The sequence below is a fragment of the Crocodylus siamensis genome, chromosome 9, assembly GCF_052110815.1.
Source record: "Crocodylus siamensis isolate JL-2025a chromosome 9, ASM5211081v1, whole genome shotgun sequence".
Lineage (NCBI taxonomy): Eukaryota > Metazoa > Chordata > Crocodylia > Crocodylidae > Crocodylus > Crocodylus siamensis.
In genome coordinates this window covers 8,515,213-8,533,680 of record NC_143403.1, presented here as the reverse complement: position 1 = coordinate 8,533,680, position 18,468 = coordinate 8,515,213, and the positions used below count along the sequence as shown (strand labels likewise).

General features: G+C 42.8%; 1 long non-coding RNA gene across 1 annotated transcript in view; it reads left to right on the top strand.

Annotated features, from left to right (window-relative positions):
- LOC149857106 (uncharacterized) overlaps positions 1-13,859 on the top strand; it is a 77,057-nt gene extending 63,198 nt beyond the window's left edge. The window contains exon 4 of the long non-coding RNA XR_016444296.1: positions 10,193-13,859. This is a non-coding gene — a long non-coding RNA (uncharacterized LOC149857106). The remainder of the gene's footprint in view (positions 1-10,192) is intronic.
- The last annotated feature ends 4,609 nt before the right edge of the window (positions 13,860-18,468 follow it).

The window sequence follows — 18,468 nt, the reverse complement described above, 5'->3', positions numbered from 1 at the left end:
GAGGCCAAATCTCTGAATTGAATTGGGAGACCTATCAAAAGGTCTTAATTGATTTGAAGCTCTCTGAATTTATTCAAATTGATTCAGTGATTCAAATCACTGTCCTGAATTGATTTGTCCAAATCTGATTTGGAGATTCGGCCACCGCTGAATTGACTGAATTTGTAAATCAAACAGGCCTCGTCCCTCACCCGCTCTCTCCGCCCGGCCCCAGCATCCCAACTCATTTAAAAAATAAATAAATCTCCAAATCTCTCTGCAGCTCTCTGAATTGATTCAGAGTTCAGAATTGATTCAGAGAGATTTGGAGATTTGGGCAGTCCCCAGTCACCATCGCGGGGAGCTGGACCCAGACTCTATGCTGGCGAGTACGGAGAGGGGGGAGGGAGGGACTGGAGGAGGGGGCTTTTTCTTTTTTTTAAATGAGTTGGGATGCTGAACAAGTCAATTCAGGACAGTGATTCGGATCACCGAATCAAATCACTGTCCCCTGAACCGGCCGAATCTGAATCCAAAGTGAATACTAGCCATTTTGCACATATAACCTATTTTAAAGATATGTACACTGAGTAATATTAGTGCTTTTGATTCTGATGGAAAATCTCCCAATTATATCAATTCTTTATTAATAATGATTCGTGTGAGCAGTGAACATATCAAAAATAATGTAAGTTAGTCCCGTAGCTACTTTTATGTAAAGGTGCACTCCTTCAACCTTTACTCATCAGTTGTTGTCTTAAAGCCAAAACAAATGAGAACTAAGAGTGAAAATTAGGCCATTTTTTCAGAGGATTCTAAATTTGGACTTTAGATGCCCAAGTTTGAAAAGTCTAGCCTTACTATACTGCCAAAGATTTGGATGATCCAATCTCAAAACGGCACTCAAAATATTTTAATGTCATTTGGGGAAAGGGATTGTTATTGAAAGTGCTGATGCTAAGAAATGTATCATAGGAAAGTATTAAATGGTGCTCAGGGAGAAGGAGACAGCCCCAGGAATAAAAGGCATCTTGGCCAAAGGGGTGAAGACTGAAATGGAAAGGTGCCAAGGAAATACTGAGAGAGGACTAGCCAGCCAAAAGAAGGAAGCAGAAAGAGGTGTGAGGAGAAATCTAGGCAGGGAAGAAGTTGCACAAAGTCTGCGATGCTTTTTCTGATCTAGAAAGTGAAGAGAAGACAGTGAACAAATGCAAAGGGGGATAATGTGGTCCAAGATTATGACTGGATGGTGGCATTTGTGGGATGTGCTTTCACGGTTCTGGTAGCTTTCCTCACTGTTTAAAGCCAAACTGAGGCCAGTCCTTGAATGTGTAGCTAAATGTGATGGGAGGAAGGCCATAAGACATCTCTGCATTCTGTGCCTTCGATAAAAGAAAGATGAATGCAAGAAGGCGGTTTTCCATCCCTAGGTGATAGGACCAGTTTCTCCCACTAACATACTGATCATATGAGCCAGCCACAAGGCAGCATATAACAAACCTCTTTAAGAGGTTCAACGCTGGGCACATTTCCTTTGTATCTAGAAAGCACAGCTTAACATTTTGGGAATTTATCAGTAGAAACATCAGCTTCACCAAGGCCAGGATTTCATGCTCTCTGTAAACCTGGTCCAGCAGGAGTCATTCCACTGGAGCCAGTGAAGGGAAAAGGAGTAAAATGAGTGTAACTGGGGAAAGGATGAAGCCCGTGCTGTTCAGATCTCAAAATAAATCCACCATCTAAACTTCATTTCCTTCAACCTACATCCTCATTTTGATGAGCTATGCTGCTTGGCGCCTCTAAATTTTGTTGATTTTACTACTGTAGAGCAAGCATAATATGCTAGGAATACATTGTGTAGATCTCATTACAAAGCTTTCTGTCTGTATCTTAGAAGGTTGTTAAACTGCATTTAGCAAGCAAGTCAGAAAAAGCTGATATGCTGTATACACACATTAGACACATGGCTTTATTTGCCCATTTCTTCCCAGTTGGTTAAAAGGACCATTTCTATTGGCTGAACTCCATAAATAAAATCAGAGCACTGCATTGCGATTAGTCAGCTAATACAATGAATTCCCAGTTTCGGGAAGAATAAGTAACGTTCTAATTTAGATCTGATATTTAACACTACGTTAGACAGAGACTTTGCCTTCCATTTTTTCCTCAGACAAAAACGGTATACTGCAAAGTAGCCAGGTAAACCATGAGTTTTGAACAAGGTTAATTAACCTGCTAAAGTTGGCTGATTTTATTCTAGGAAATGAGTATATTGCACTTGTAGGTGTTTTACATAAACAACATGAATTAAAATGACAAAGAAACCAAAGGCTTAGATGAACATCTATACTGCGCTGAAGGAACAGGGTTCCAAAAGATCCATACTATAGCATCTAATCATTACAGAAGAGCCCTCTCCCCCAGTCCCAACCCCTCTGCAGGTTGATTGCCGACCCTCTGAGGCAGGTTGGGCATTCCTGTTCTTGGCAAAGCCTTCCTACAATTCTGTAGGCATGGAAAGGTCTGAGTACAAGTGGAATCAATGCGGTCCCCTATGTATGAGACAGGTTTACTTGGTTTAGATTACTGGTGTACAATATAGCTAGGGACCTACCTGATTCACGGAAGCTGCCTCCGAATTTTGTGGTCCTGGTGCAACGTCAGGAGTCATTTTCAGTGGAGCACAGTGGGCCCCACCATGCCTCTGATTGGCTGAGGGTTCCTGGAAGTCCCACCCCTCACCAGAGATTGACAGAGGGCCATCTGTCAACTGCTGGGGAGGGGTTGGACTTCCTGGGGCCTCCTGACCAACCAGAGGCACAGTAGGGCCCCCCTGCCCCTCCCTGGAGATTGATAGATGGTAATCCGTCAACCTGTGGAGAGGGATGGGACTTCTGGGGCCCCTCGACCAATCAGAGGCATGGGGGGACCTGCTGCAGTTCACTGCAACCCCCCCCTCCCCTCAGCCTCTCCTGTCCCCCTCCCACGTTTCATGACACCAGGGCTCCCTGCCTCGGTTTGCAGCTCCCTTTTTTTCTTTTTCTCCACACTGTTCCGCCTTTCTGTGGTCTCTGCATTTTTTGCAGGGACCGGGCTTTTTCACCAGCGACCTACCAAATTTACAGTTTCTGCAAAAATTGCAAAATCCTGAATTTTGTATATCCCTAGATATAGCTCTTCATGGACAAAGTTGACCTCCTAGATCATGGACATGTGGACAGTAGGGCTGGAGAATCTTGACCTTGATGGAGCTAGCAATAACTCCCACATCTCCTATGAGGATGTACTGGACGCACTGGCCCCAGACTTTGTCAGCTCAGTTCTGATTGCATGTCCTAGCAGCTGTAGGAAATTCTATCCCAGTGCACAGGCATTATATTCCAGCTATGCCCAAGGTCTAGAGAGATTTCTGGCCAGGATCAGTTTAGCATTATTGGTTTGGCATGGGTTGATTCACACAAAAGAACTGCTCAGGTTAGGCCACAAGTTCAGTTGCAGTAATGTAGGGAGTGCCCAGTCAGCGATTCCAGTCACTTCATGTGAGACACTGCAGAGCCCTGAGGAATACAGCCTCATTGTGCGGAGCAGCTGCCACTGCTGGGAAGTGTGACCACAGAGATTAAAAGTCATTCTCAGTTTTGAACGGGGGAAGGAAGGGGAGGGGGAATCTCAATCCCATGGACAAGAACAGTCTGTGGTTGACTGAAGCAGATATTAGGCTCCTAAGCGTTAGTGTATGAAGTATGGAAATTAAAATAGTGCTCTTGTGAAAAACACGAAGTGCTCCATGCCTTGCTAAGGCACACAGCAACAACCCTGATGTTCAGGAACCATCTAGATAAATCCCATGTAGCATTTCCAAAGGTACATGTGAATGGTGTTTCTGTGGCCAGTACAATCCAACCAAGACATCAACATGAGCAAGTCAAAAAATGGCAACTTTTTTTTTTTTACACATTGATACAGAGGAGAGATGCAGAGAAAGAACCTTACTTTGTTGCCGTCACTGATGAGGAAGTTTGGACCAAAGCCTCGTTCTTTCATTAATACAGTACAAAAGTCTCATCATAAGTCTAATTTCCTGTAGCATCAAAAGTGCTTCCTGTTAATATTTCCCATGTTGTTGCTGTTAAAAAAAAAAAGCAAAACTTCTAAATATCAGCATTGTCAGATGACAGAACAGAAACACTAACATACAATAACTCTGCCATATCAGCCTCATCGTAAGACTCTTGATTAAAAAACAGACCCTCTGGAATCAAACTACCCAGCGTTAGGAGGAATAAAAAAAATCCAGAATTAGACCTAAAGTGAGATTTCTCAACTGCTTCCTCTCTATTCAGCACTAATGAGGCCACATCTGGAGTACTGTGTCCAGTTTTGAACCCCCCACTACCGAAAGGTTGTGGACAAGTTGGAGGGAGCCCAGTGAAGGGCAATGAAAATCGTTGCAGGGGCTGGGGTGCATGACTTATGAGGAAAGACTGAGGAAACTGGGCTTATTTAGTCTGGAGAAGAGAAGACCAAGAGGGGATTTAATAGCAGCCTTCAACTACCTAAAGTGCGGTTTGAAAGAGGATGGAGCTGGACTGCTGTCAGTGGTGGCACATGACAGAACAAGGAGCAATGGTTTCATGTTGCAGCAAGGGAAGTTTAGGTCAGATATTAGGAAAAACATTCTCACTAGGGAGTGGTGAAGCACTGGAACAGGTTACCTAGTGAAGTGGTTTGATCTCCAAGTTTCAAGGTTTTTAAGGCCCGGCTCAACAAAGTCATAGCTGGGGTGATCTGGTTGGGGATGGTCCTACTTTGAGCCAGGGGTTGGACTAGATGTGACCTCCTGAGTTCCCTTCCAACCCTCATCTTCTATGATCCGGGCACCATCTCAAAACTCCAGGATCTAATCCCTGCACCCCTCCCTTTACATTAAGTCATTCAAATCATGTCATTTAGACTCTGCAAACTCTCTGCTAAAGCCCAAAGCATGGCTTTATTTACAGGTTCAAGTATTTCTTTTCTTTTCTTTTTCTGGAGACTATTTATGTAGTTCAGGTTTTCATGTAGTTTGGCCAGGTTACAATACCCTCTAATCAGGGTACTATAAATTAAAGTATCACAATGGTCTCCCTGTTGGTATTTTGTCCTGGAAGTGCAGTAGCCTGCCATGCTTTATTTTAATTGGGAAAAATTCTGAGTCCCTTTGGTCTGAATAACACCTTACTTCAAAAAAGAGAGCCAAGGGTACTGTTTTTAGAATGAGTTGGGAGAGCTACATGGCCATTTTACAGCATCTGATTAAGTGAACTTGAGTTCACAAAAGTTTGTGCCCTATATCTCTTATTTACTTAGTCTATAAAGGTGCATCTCTACTCTGCCTTCTGCAGAATAAGTTGCCATTCAGTGTATGTGTCTCAGAATTTGGCCCCTGGTCACTGATTCCTCACTATGCATGGGAATTTCAGAATTTCCTTTCCCCATTCCCATAGACAAATGCAACTGTATCTGTTATAAAATATATAGGACACCAAAAGGGCCCCAACCATCTTTGGATCAGTACCTCACTGTGGCACTTGCTGGGTTTCTCGTATTCATGATCACATGCACATACCTTGTTATTTGTAACTCTCCGTATTTTGATTATTTAGATGCAAATTGATGGCACATCATAAATTCCCCCTCTCTCAAAATGCAATTGATTTTAAAACCATGCGAGTAAAAAACTAAGTGCTTAGAGTCTTTGCAAGTGTCCATGACATGAAAGACTTTAAGTGACTGTAAGCTATTTTCCTGGCTGTCAAGCTGCCAGATGATTTTCCTGCCATAAACACATGCCTAAACAGGCCAACTAATGCTTACCTTTTTGGAGCTATGTGAGGAAATAAATGTAATTATGAGCAAGAGATAATCACAATTGCTTTACTATTAAAGTTGCCGTATGCTCTCACGGTTTAGTTAACAATACATGCAGAGGAGTGGAATTGATTGATACTTTCAGAAAAAAAATGGGAAAAGATAAATATGGCCTCTTTCATATTATATCTGTGAAAACACAACATTTAAATGCAGAATTTGACTTTCCAAATATCACACCAAAAACCTTTTAACAAAAACAGCAGGGAGAGAAAGCTCTTTAAACCATGATACTCCATGAAGGATTATGAAAATAGAGGTCATTGCAAGAAAGAGAATTGCAAATACAACTTGAAAAGCTTCTCACATTTGTAAATACATCGAGGAGAATGTATTCCTCTCTGGTTTTGCTACCACAGGATATTTACAGGTTCCCAGGGAAAAGGGAAGAAAAAACTGACATCAAATTTGATATACTCTGTGTGGTGCAACATGCTGATGTGTGGTGCTAACATTGCATTGAGCTTCAAAGGAAATGAGTTTTCTTAGTCTGAAGTTACACATTATGAGCCTGATACTGATGATGCACTGAGCACCTCCGTGAGTCACTGTGCACTCTTAATTCCCACAGAAGTCAATGGCAGCTGAGGGCACTCAGCCTCCTGCTGAAATGGTCATACAATAGCATTTAGGTCAAAGGAGGTTTTGCCATGGATCTGATGTGCGCTGGAGCAGGAGAAAGAACAGGAGAACTAAAATAGAAATATTGAGTGTCGGTGCACATTTTATATATATATATCTATATATATGGAAATAAACTCCTTATAGAAGGCACTGTCTTTTTGTACTGCATTTGTACAGCTTAGAAAAATGGGCTCCCAGTCCATAAATACAGCTTCCAGTTGCTATGATGATAATGAAAATAGTTCATTAGAAGAGTGAAGAGTCTCCTTTGGGTTATTCTAATTGTCCCGAATTCTGAGGTATGAGGCACAACGCTCTCCAGTGGGGTCACACTTGTGGCATGCGGTACTTCAAATGCAGCCTCCCCAGTACGTGTACGGCAAAGGAAGACCTAGCATGCCTCCTTTAAGCTTAAATTAATAACAGTCACTCAAAAATCAAGGCACTTGTGTTTCTGATGCCTGAGGCTGAGATAATTGGGAGCCTGTGTATCAGAGAGTGCTGGGCACCCACAGTCAGAAGACAGGGTCCGTTTAAGGTGTCTCAAGTCAGGTATCCAAAATCTTTGTTCACTCTTAAAAATTGAGGTCTTGTTATTTTTAAAGCAACTGAAGCCATGGAGATTTCTGGAATTTATGTACATGTAACTGATGACAGGTCTCCTGCTGTACCACATCCACAGAGCACATTGGTCTGTCACAGCCCCAGCTAGCAAGCTTTTCTGTTGCTTCATTAGACGTGGTTGTGTTTCAGAAAGTCCAGAGGCTGAGTTCAGTTGGACCACGCACCTAGAAGATGAAGGGTCAAGACTATAATGGAAATAAATCTCACCTCAACTGCTTATCTGAGCCTTTCATATCTGTAAGGTTGGGCTACAAAGCTCATAAGACTGTACTTTCCTGTTAGGGCTGTGCGAAGCTTCAGTGCCTGATTTGATTTGGCAGAGATTTGGCCTAATTTGGGGCTGAATCTCCAAATCTGAATCAAATCAAGAGACCCTTTAATCTCTCCGAATCGAATCAGAGCCCTCTGATCGATTCGGAGAAATTTGGAAAGATTCAGTGATTCGGACATAGACATAGCTTTCCATGTTTTTTCCACGTACCTCTAGGTAGCAGACAGCTTATGAATGCTGCGATGCTGGGGCACACGGAGCGTCCCACAGGAGTGTGAGGGGCTCCCCAGCGCGCTCAGCAGCAGACCCAGAAGTGGACCAGAAGTACTTCCTGTCCACTTCTGGGTCCACCAGCCCCCCCGCCCTGTGCCCTCCCCCAGGCTTGGCAACTGGTGCTTCCTGGGTTTGGGGGAGCACCCAAGGTCCCCCTGTGGCTGACCACCAAGCCAGGGAGGTGTGGGGGAGCCACCCAGTGTGCTCTCCAGCGGATGAGGAAGTGGACCGGAAGTATGTCCAGTCCATTTCTGGGTTCACTGCCAAGCATGTGGAGGCCCCCCCCACACTCCTGTGGGATGCTCCATGCGCCACAGCTTCACAAAGATCATGAGCTGCGCTGTTACCTAGAGGTATGTAGAAGAGACAGCTTTAAAAGTATTTATGTCCAAATCGCTGATTCCCTGAATCGGCTTCGAATCGTCAGATTCGGATTTGGCTGAATCAAATCTGGGACAGTGATCTGAATCAACTAATTGAATCGCTGTCCCTGATTCAGGCCAAATCCAAATCAAATAGGGCTCACTTCGCACACCCCCTATTTTATGTGATCTTTCTTGCACTTCTTGGGAATACCGTGAGAACAGACAGCAGGAAAGGATCATCTTGCAGCAAATGTGGTTCTTCAAGAAGTTGTATTTAGTGTCAGTGCCATTGCAGATGACCATGTGCATATGCACGCTCATACAGGCAAGACCAAACTTCCCCCGGGTCCTTCATAAGACAAAGCCACAATGCAGAGGACTCTGAACAGTGGTGGGTGGAAGGCTCGCTCATGCAATCCAGCATCATGAAGAACCACAGTTACCACAGTGTAAACAGCTGCTTTTTCTTCTTTGAGCTGCTTGACAGAACAAGGAGCACTGGTCTCAAGTTGCAGCAAGGGAAGTTTAGGTTGGATATTAGGAGGAATTTTCTCACTGGGAAGGTAGTAAAACACTGGAACAGGTTACCCAGAGAGGTGGTACAAGCTCCATCCTTTGATGTTTTCAAAACCTGGCTAGATAAAGCTTTGACTGGGATGATCTATGTGGGGGATGGTCCTACTTTAGGGCAGGGGACTGGACTAAATTACCTCCTGAGGTCCCTTTGAACCCTAACTTTCTATAATTGTATCATTTTATGTCTCACTATGCATCCCACCATTAGGTTACAGGCAAGTAGTGTTCTCCCTAGGCAGTGAGAGTAAGGACTTGAAGCTGTGTCAGTCAAATACAGATTGATATACTTCTGTCTCAAAGTTGGTGACCACTGTTATTTACTAATTTTTGTAACTTTTGTAGCCACATTTTTTTTCATAAGCTATGCCCAAGTCCCAAGTTCTCTTTGCCTAAGTCCCAAGCTCTTAGGAACAAAACAATAGCATTTGGGTATGTAATGTGGAACCCATGCACAAAATCACTTGGATTTTTCACTTTGCCCTAGGATAAAGGTCCTCACAAACTCTACGCAGAACACATGCATAGATTTCATAGACATTAGGGGCTGGAAGGGCCCTCATGAGATCATCGGGTCCAGCCCCCATCCCCCCCCCGCCATAGGCAGGAAGTCAGCTGGGATCAAGTGACCCCACCAAGAAATGAATCCAGATGTTTTTTGAAGAAGTCCAGAGTAGATGCTTGCACCACCTCTGGGGGGAGTTTGTTCCAGACTCTGGAGACACGCACCATAAAGAATTTTTTATTATATCCAGTCTAAATTGATCTTCCTGGAGTTTATGGCCATTACACCTTGTTATCCCTTGGGGAGCTCTGGTGAACAGATGTTCTCCCAGGTCCTGATGTACCCCTCTTATGAAGTTGTAGGCTGCCACCAAGTCCCCCCTGAGCCTTTTCCTCTCCAAACTGAAGAGTCCCAAGTCCCTCAGCCTCTCCTTATACGGCCTTCCCTCCAGGCCTTGGATCACATGAGTGACTCTCCTCTGAACTCTCTCGAGCTTCTCCACATCCTTCCTGAAGTGGGAGGCCCAATACTGGATGCAGTACGCCAGCTGTGGTCTCACCAGGGCTGGGTAAAGTGGGAGGATGACTTCCCTGGTTTTTCTCGAGATGCATCGATGGATGCACGCCAGAGTTTAGTTAGCTCTCACCCACCACCGCATCACATTGGTGGCTCATATTCATCTTGTGGTCAATCAAGGCCACCAAGTCCCTTTTGGTCGTGGTGCTAGCAAGCGTAGCACTGCCGAGCCTGTAAGTATGATGGGGGTTCTTCCTTGAGAGTGTGTCCTAGTCGGCCTGTCTTCCCAGCCTGTCCTGCGGTGTGACAGCCCTCCCCCATAATTTGGTATCATCCATGAACTTGGCCAGTTCACATCTGACTCCTGAATTTAAATCATTGATGAAAATCTTAAACAGTACTGGCCCAAGTACCGAGCCCTGAGGGACTCCACTGGTAACCCTGCACCACGTTGATTTGCTCCCTTCAACTAGTACTCTTTGGGTCCAACCCTGTAGCCAGTTGCCTAGTCATTAAGCATGTCCCTCTCTCTCTCTTTTTGTATCCTCACAGGTCAGCTCCAAATGGCACAGCAGCACAAAACAGCACAAAACTAGTATGCACAGGAGACAGCTGAGTAGGTGTCACTTGCTATGAAATGATCATTACTTAAATTAACTTAGGAAGGGCTCTTTACCTTTCAAAGGACAATACAAAACCCAGAAAAATAACCCAAAACAACAACAAAAAACAGTATGAAAATCACAGGGGTGTGCATACTGAACAGTTCCTGATTAAACAGAGTGGCAACTGCACAATCCAAGCACTGATCCACCTTCCCCTGCACAAAGTTCACACGAGTTCCTGTGCATACAAATACCTACCTTTGAAGTTTGCAGTGCGGGCCAAACTGGAAACTCAGTGCAAATACTACTGGTCATCAGAAAAGCCCATATCCAGAATGAATGGAGTTCTTGCTGGGATGTCAGGCATCAATACCATTTGCACAGGGCTGATTCCAACTCTGATCGTCATAATTTGGCCAGTCTCCAGTGCAAATTTAAATGGAATACAATGTTATTTTGCGGACTCTGGGTGAAAGAGTGGTTCCATTAAAGCCACTGGAAAAAACTGTCATTGCCTTCAGTACAGCTGGGATTTCGCTCAATGGTTCTCTTCCATTTGGAAGATCAAGCAAAGACCCTCAGCTGAGCTTCACAGTGCCCAACCACCTGATATGGATAATACCTCTTCACCCTGCCCAGAGCTCTGTTTAAAGAAGGACTCTGCTAGTGTTCGGTTTAGGTGATGCAGATCTCCCCTCTGTCCCATACAAGCGCGTTCCCTCAGAACTACTGAAAAGAAGTAGAGAGTTAAAAACAAAGCAAAAAACACCCCCAGCCGGGAGTAAGGTGTGCCTAGTAAGTCCTTATCCTATGTGTATTTTTTTGGATGGATAGCTACAGCATGGTATTTTACAAAGGCACACAGCAGCTCCATAACTCTATTGGAGTCAATTAATGCCAGCTACTCAGGATTTAAAAACAAAGGACTAGCAAACTTTGGCAATTTATAAACTACATGCCAGCAACGTGCTGGAATTAAATATTCTGAAGTGCATTTAATTTCAAAGTAGAGCCATATTTAGAACCGTCAAAAAAAAACTTAATATATCAATATCTGATTTTTAATACTTGGACCTGAGCTTGTTCTCTCCCTGACAAAGGAAACCCGAGGCAGGGAGTGAATGGTATTCTTGCTAGGATGCCAGGCATCAATACTATTTGTGCAAACAACCTACATGGCTGCAAAGTAATTCTCCCTTTTCAAGCATTGAACTGTCTTGTAGAAATCTCAATGGCAAACGTGCAGGGGTACAGCCGATAGCTACAAATGAAGAGTGGTGAACAAATTCTTGGGAATCAAAGGTGAGATGAAGCAAAGGAAGATCCAGCCAGTCTCACAGCCCATCAACATCCTGATTGGACCCACTCTACATGACATATGATTGTTTCTTTCTGCCTTTGGAAGTATGCACACAAGAGAGAAAATGCACCTGGTTCTCCTGTCTTTTACACTATTGCAATATCTTTCAGTCCTTCAGAGTCACTCCCAGTTTGCACTGGGATAATGAAAAGATAAGGCCTAAACAGTCCATTGGCCCATTATCTCAGCCACTCTCCATTCAAATCTGCCCTAGATCACAAGTGAGAGGAATAGGGTGAGCTCTGCTCCCTTGTAAGGGGCAATTAATATCAAAAGGCTGCCAAGCTGTTTACCATAATAAGCTAGATACTGTAGCTGGGACCAACACAGCTGTTTCTAATGCCCAGCAGTCAAGGTACTGAAGAAAAGATTCTTGCTCCAATTACCACGAATCAGAAAAGACGTCTACATTAAAAAACTGATGAAGAAAATCTGTGCATGATCTCAGGAGAAAAGAGATGCATTGTGCAATGTGGCAATGTGATACCAGGTTGAGGATGGCCATTACGGACACAAGGGATCAAATTCCCTAGCCAGCGTATAACACTGTCCCTTAAATTATACCTACCTTTGGCTGATACCCAAGGGGTCCATCTTTTTTTTTTTAACACTTGTGGAACTTATTATACCAATAAAGCCTTTGGAATGGAACTGAATTGGAGGAGGGTTTGGAAATTTCAAACTCTCCATTTATACCAGCCAGCATTTTTAGTCCTGTTTTCATGAACACAGAACATCCCAAAGTACACAGCTGACAACAGGAACCGCAGCACTTGAAAAGCCACGTTTTCAGAGCATCTCCATCTTGCCTCTTCCTTAGTACACTCAGCCATCCCAGAGTGCTAGCAAGCAAATAAGGTAAATCCATGCCTGGCCACCTGGTTTGGAAGTACAGTCTGAGGGTTTATTCCTGCAACTGAGCACAGGGAGGAAATGAGAAGTCCCAGCATGGCTGAAAATGCAAAGTGAAGAATTTGACTAATGCCTTTTCCTAGTGACTTCTGACAAAAACAGCTTGTATATATTTCAGCACATTTGTAATGGCTGTCGTTCAAGCTGATAACATCCCAGGCTTTGGGTCACAGCCTCTCAATGGAGCTGCGCTGAGAGTGGTCCAGACTGAGAATGGCCTGGAAAAGGTTTCTGCAGATCCAGTGTTCGTGAGCCCTTTATAATGGGAAGAGCTGCCACCCTTTAATCTAGATAGTTTATGCTCTGTCATGGGTTGGGGTGGGATTCTACTCCCCCAATGCTGCCCCCGTCGATACTCCACTGCCAGTCCAGCTGCCCAAGTTTTATGCAAGAATTGTAAATTTGCCCCCTCCTGCTGATTTTCGTGGGGCAACTCAGTGGCAAGCAGGGGAGGACTGAAGCTGGGGCCAAATCCAAGCTTGACCTCAGCCAGGAGTATCCTATCGTCCTTGTTAATCAGCCATCATCCATAGGGGACTGGAGGGTCCTTGCTTACTCAGCTACCAGCAGGAGTGGGTTTCCAGAAACATACTCATGCAAAGGACTAGGGAAGCATCTCAATGCATATTGTAATTTTGAGTCCAGCATTGAATTAATGCACCCACATGATCTATAAATGGAGCCTTAAAGATAGGCAAAGATTTCATTAATACTCTAGATGTTCTAGTATATTTATTGGAAAAGATGAAATCACTATAGATTATGCTCACTAAATGGCAGTTATAAACTTCCAGATGGGTTTTTAAAGGAACATTGTTTCTTTTTTTTTAAAAAAAAATTACAAAATTGACTTTAATGGTAAGTGACATTTTAATTCAGTCACAATTAAAATCAACCTGACTCTGTTCTTGCATTAGTAGCTACATGTGCTCTCTAAGTTTATATAGGGTTAAGTTTGTCATCCTTGGAGATTTCTTAATGGCCCTTGTTATCTAAACCTTGATTCATAATGGTGGCTGTGTGTTATGTTTTCAATGCACATCCTCAGACATATTAGGACATGAAGTGAACTTGACAGGGAGAAGAATATTTCCTTTCTCCTCTGAAATGCCCCATGAGGGTTTTCTGCAGGCGACCTCCTCAGACCTTGGCTTTACATTAGAGTTATTGTCCTGAGAGAAGATTCAGTTAAAGCACCCAATTCATTTCATATAGTGCTCTCTAGTTTATTCTTGGTGGCAGCTAACTTGTAAAATTTTATTATGAATCCTTTTTTTGGTTTGCTTGATGGAAAACAATTATTCTATCATCAGTTCTAAATGCAGTTGTATAAATCTTTGAAATACCATAGTGAACCAGTTGTTTTCTTTCTTCCTTGCTAACTATTAGCTGCATAAAAATGTTCACTGTCTGCTTAAACAGCAAGGAGGTTGAAATATCCCCCTGAAAACCATATCACCAATATGCTATTTTATAGCTCACATTTTCAAGGGCCATGTTCAAAGCAAGTCTGATAACCCTGAAACACACTTCTTAAAGACAACTTTATGGAAAGTGCATGTTGGCTAAATGATTCTTATTACAGCAGTACCTAGTAGCCCCAACTCAGACCAGAGCTCCACTCCGACAGGCAGTAAAGAAGCATTTAGCAGGAGTCTATCTATGCCCTCAAGAGTTTTTTCTTTGAGTGAACAAGAAAGAAATAAGACAGGAAAGAGACTCCATACCTTGCCAATTGGAAACCGAGGCACAAAAAGATCGAGTTCCAGTCTATACAGGGAGTTGTGGCTGAGCTGGGAATCCATTGTGAATCTATAGATCCAGATCTATTGAAGAAGGTCCAGAGCAGGATTTTTCGATCTTTCCACCTTGACAATTCCCCTTCTCAGTCGCAAAAGTTCCCCTCCCCATCCCCCCCCACACATTTACTGTAGAATCAACAGTAAAAATATATCAGCAATAACAGTGCTAAGTCCCCCCATTTATCTGGGGGATTTTCTCAAGAAATTGATAACAAATACTTGATCTTGAAGAGTAGGGAGTATGGTAGAGACATTTTCTTTACATTGTAATGACGTTTTTAACACCTCATAACCCCCTCATTGCCTTTTGTGACTTCCCTGGGGACTGCAGACTCATCATGACATATGTACTACAGAGTAAAATAACTTCACGCAGTAGTAAAAATAATGCAAACGCAACTCAAAGTCTCAAGCCCCTCCACCCCAGGATAAAGGTATGCCTGAGACAGTGAAGAGTTATTATATGCCAGTGTGTGGACTGTGTGTCCACTCCCCTAGTTTCCGCTCCCCTCAGGATAGCCCTTTGCTCAGGGTTAACCAGCTCATCTGTCATCTAGTGGCTAAGCACTACAATGGCTCTCACTTCGAGAACTGCTTGTGTCCTCCCTCTTATTATGGACTAAATTTACTATAGGCTAAACTCCATGGGAAATTAGTGTATAGTAATTGTGCAGTGTGTCTGCACTCTGTGTAGGATACCTGGATCGTAGCAGGTACAAGAAAAACAGCTACTTGGAAATGGTTGAATTTGTGTTATATAATTGTTATTCAAATACGCTAGGGACAGAAAGTACACATAAACTAGTATAAGTAATCACAAACTGGTTCAAATATGTGACACAACAGAAGTTCAATGCACATAAACCACTTTCAAAATGGCCAAAACTGTTTTCATAGATTAACAGATTGTAAGGGGCTAAAAGGGACCTCGCAAGATCATCAGGTCCAGCCCCCCTGCATTAGGCAGGAAAGACAACTGGGGTTGGTGACTGTCCAGTCTCCTCTTGAAGTCTTCCAGGGTAGATGATTGTACCACCTCTGAAGGGAGCTTATTCCACAGTCTGGACACCCTAGCTGTGAAGAAAAGTTTCCTAGAGTTGAGCCTGAAGCAGTCTTCCAGGAGTTTGTGGCCATTACTCCTGGTTTTCTCCAAGGGTGCCCTGGTGAACAGTTGATGTACTTGATGTACTCCCCTGATGTAGTGATAAGCTACTACCAAGTCCCCTCTCAGCCTTCTCTTTTTTAGGCTGAAGAGGACCAAGTCCCTCAGCCTTTCCTTATTTTAAGATGAACCTGGATGGATATAATATCCAGCTTAACTGATTTAGGTTAAATTGGTTTATTGAACTTCTATCCCACATACCCTCTGGTTTCAAATTAATTTAAAATCCTCCAGCATCCCGTGATGCTTGCACCTCCACCATAAAACTCCCCTCATAGGGTGGGCAGACTAACACTGGCCCAAGCTGTTTGCTCCAGCCAAGTAGGGAGGCATGCTCTAGCATACCCCAGCTTCTGGCACGGGCCACTGCAGGGATGTGGCTGCATTTCTGGAATCAAGAGTGAATGTCTGTTCACTTGCTTATCAGTTCAATCTATGCACCTGTGAAAATTGAATTGATTTAGCCTTAGGCTTTTTGACTGTCTGTAGTTAGTCACAGTGTTCAAACTGCAAGATGCTAAGCACTCCAATGAGGTTTTTATACACCCTCAAAACCCAGATCCACAGTTCAGTGAAGTCATGTCTAAAGACATTAATTGACTTTAGCAGGCTCTAAGAACTGAAGAGTTGAACACTTGCAGGAGTGTTCAATACCTTGCAAAACTAAGTCCAAAATGTTCAATTGTTTTCCCTTTATATCAGGTTGTTCCCATTAAATCTCACTGAAAACTGCGCATTCACACTGAGGTCCACCTATCACCCTCTGCAACATCTGTTCCTACCAGCATTTTCTTTTGCAAAAACCAGTCTAACATGCTACCATCTGCTGAGAAATGCAGAGGTTCTTACAGAGTCGTTATGCAGCAAGTAACACATTGTTACATATGAAGTAAAAAATACAAACCACTGGTAATATGATACAGTTTCTTCAGCGTGCTGCACCAACAGATTGCTCTGATGAGGTAGCAGATGCCAACTAGGAAATTAAAGGGAAGCTAATATTGCAGATTTGTAGTTAGACTTCAGTTGAAAGCCCAGGAAACATTCAAGGCAGCACTGGAAACAGTCACTGCAATTGAAGATTCATTCTTCAGAATAGGGTTTGCACTATGCTGGGATTCAAAACTGCTCAGAAAAGTCAACTACTGGGGGGAAATGATGGAAACTGGTTCTATCTAAAGCTTGGCAGAAACCTCTGCTGCTGCTTTATATGCTTATGTGTGCACTTGAATATCATTTCTGAGGCATGCACAATTACACAATCCCATGGTAATTAACAGGGTAATGAATATTAACTTAATCATTAATATTATAACAAAGTGTGTGTAACATAATTGAATTAGTCAAGAATGAGCCAAATGCATTATACCAACTAGACTCAACAGTTACAAGTCAGAAATGCACAGTAATTTGTAATGATAAACAGTTACATATTTTCACATATTGATTGCCAAAAAATATCAATTTTTAGAATTAAAAGACAGAACAGCAAAGAAAAGCAGCTTTGTCATCAGTAAATAGAAATATTAATCCTGGCTTCAGATAACTGTCCAAATGATGGAGTCCTAAGGGACACATTCATTCCCAGCACAAAGTGCAATGGAGAAGTACTGGTGGCAGAAGAGCCCCAAGGAAAGGTTGGTACAGATGCTGGGGCAAAGATCAGCAAGTCACCATAGCCCAAAAGTGGGATGGGCTGGCTAGCATAGGTGTGTAGTGAGGTTTCGTGGATGTGTAGCCCTTCAGGGCATTTTGCTCCCACCTTCTCCACTGTCAAAGTGAGTGAACCATGGGCCAGAGCCATAGAGCATCTTGACCAATTTAATACTAACAGAAACCCAACAAGGGGACAAGTTGCATTATGTGGACTCTACGTGAATGCTGTGCCTACTTGGCCCAGGGCCAGGATAGCATAGGGAGATATGATTTGAACATCTTTGACTTTGAATTCAAAGAGAATTTTGCTCCAAAATATTCTAATCAAGAGGAATAAATGTTTTCGCTCCGAGCCTTCAAGAGGCCGAACAAAACCAAGACTGGAAACTGAGATTTCATGGAGCTGAAGAACAAAGAACCCTATTTTCTGTCTAGGAATATATGGTAATGTATATATGGTATACTTCCAGTTTCCAGTCTTGGTGGTGTGACCATGAAGGACATCGACAAGTGTTAAGTCCAGTCTACAGTTATGAACATTGTAGTGATTTGTTCTGCTCCACTCTTCTGAGACCATTGGAGACTAGTTGTTTCTCAGGCATGTAAGGCAGTGACCTGAAATGAGTTCAGGAGTCTGACACCCACAGATTCAAACTCAGGCTTGTTCTTTTACTCCTCAGGACCAATCATTTCTCCCAGTGCTTCTATGTTTTGCATCTACTTATAATGATTAAACTAAAATTACTACACTCAAGGAATGCTTAATAAGGATTTTTTTTATTTTGTCTGAGAGTTGCCATGGAAATAATGTTGTGTACATCTGTAAGTAAGTGTAAATATGTATTTGGACAGTTGTTAAAAACATGTATAATTTTTCCCAAACACTACAGCTCTTTCCAAGTATTATAGTTTAATGGGATAATTCATATTTAAAGAATGTTAATAGTGTGTTTTATTTATAGTTATTTACTTAATAGACTACATCAGGCCTTCAAAACCTTTACAGGGAATTGTGTAAACTAACTAGGCTTAAAAATGCACATTATTTGCTCAGTGGATCCATCCTTTAGTGTTGTAATGATTGACTACAGCACTCGCACTCAGAGCTTTCTAGGGTAATATGAATACATGCAGTGTGGGCCAAATCCTGCTTTTAGTAATTCCACTAAGATAATGGGAGCAAATTTGTCCTGAAACACCATGAAATCTACTGAGAAGTCACATCCACCAGGATCGCAGATAATTCAACTCAGATTGTAAAAAAGCATGCTCTAGATAGTAGACAAACATTTAAGGCTCTAAAACCCCCTCTATATCAGTAAGTTTTATTT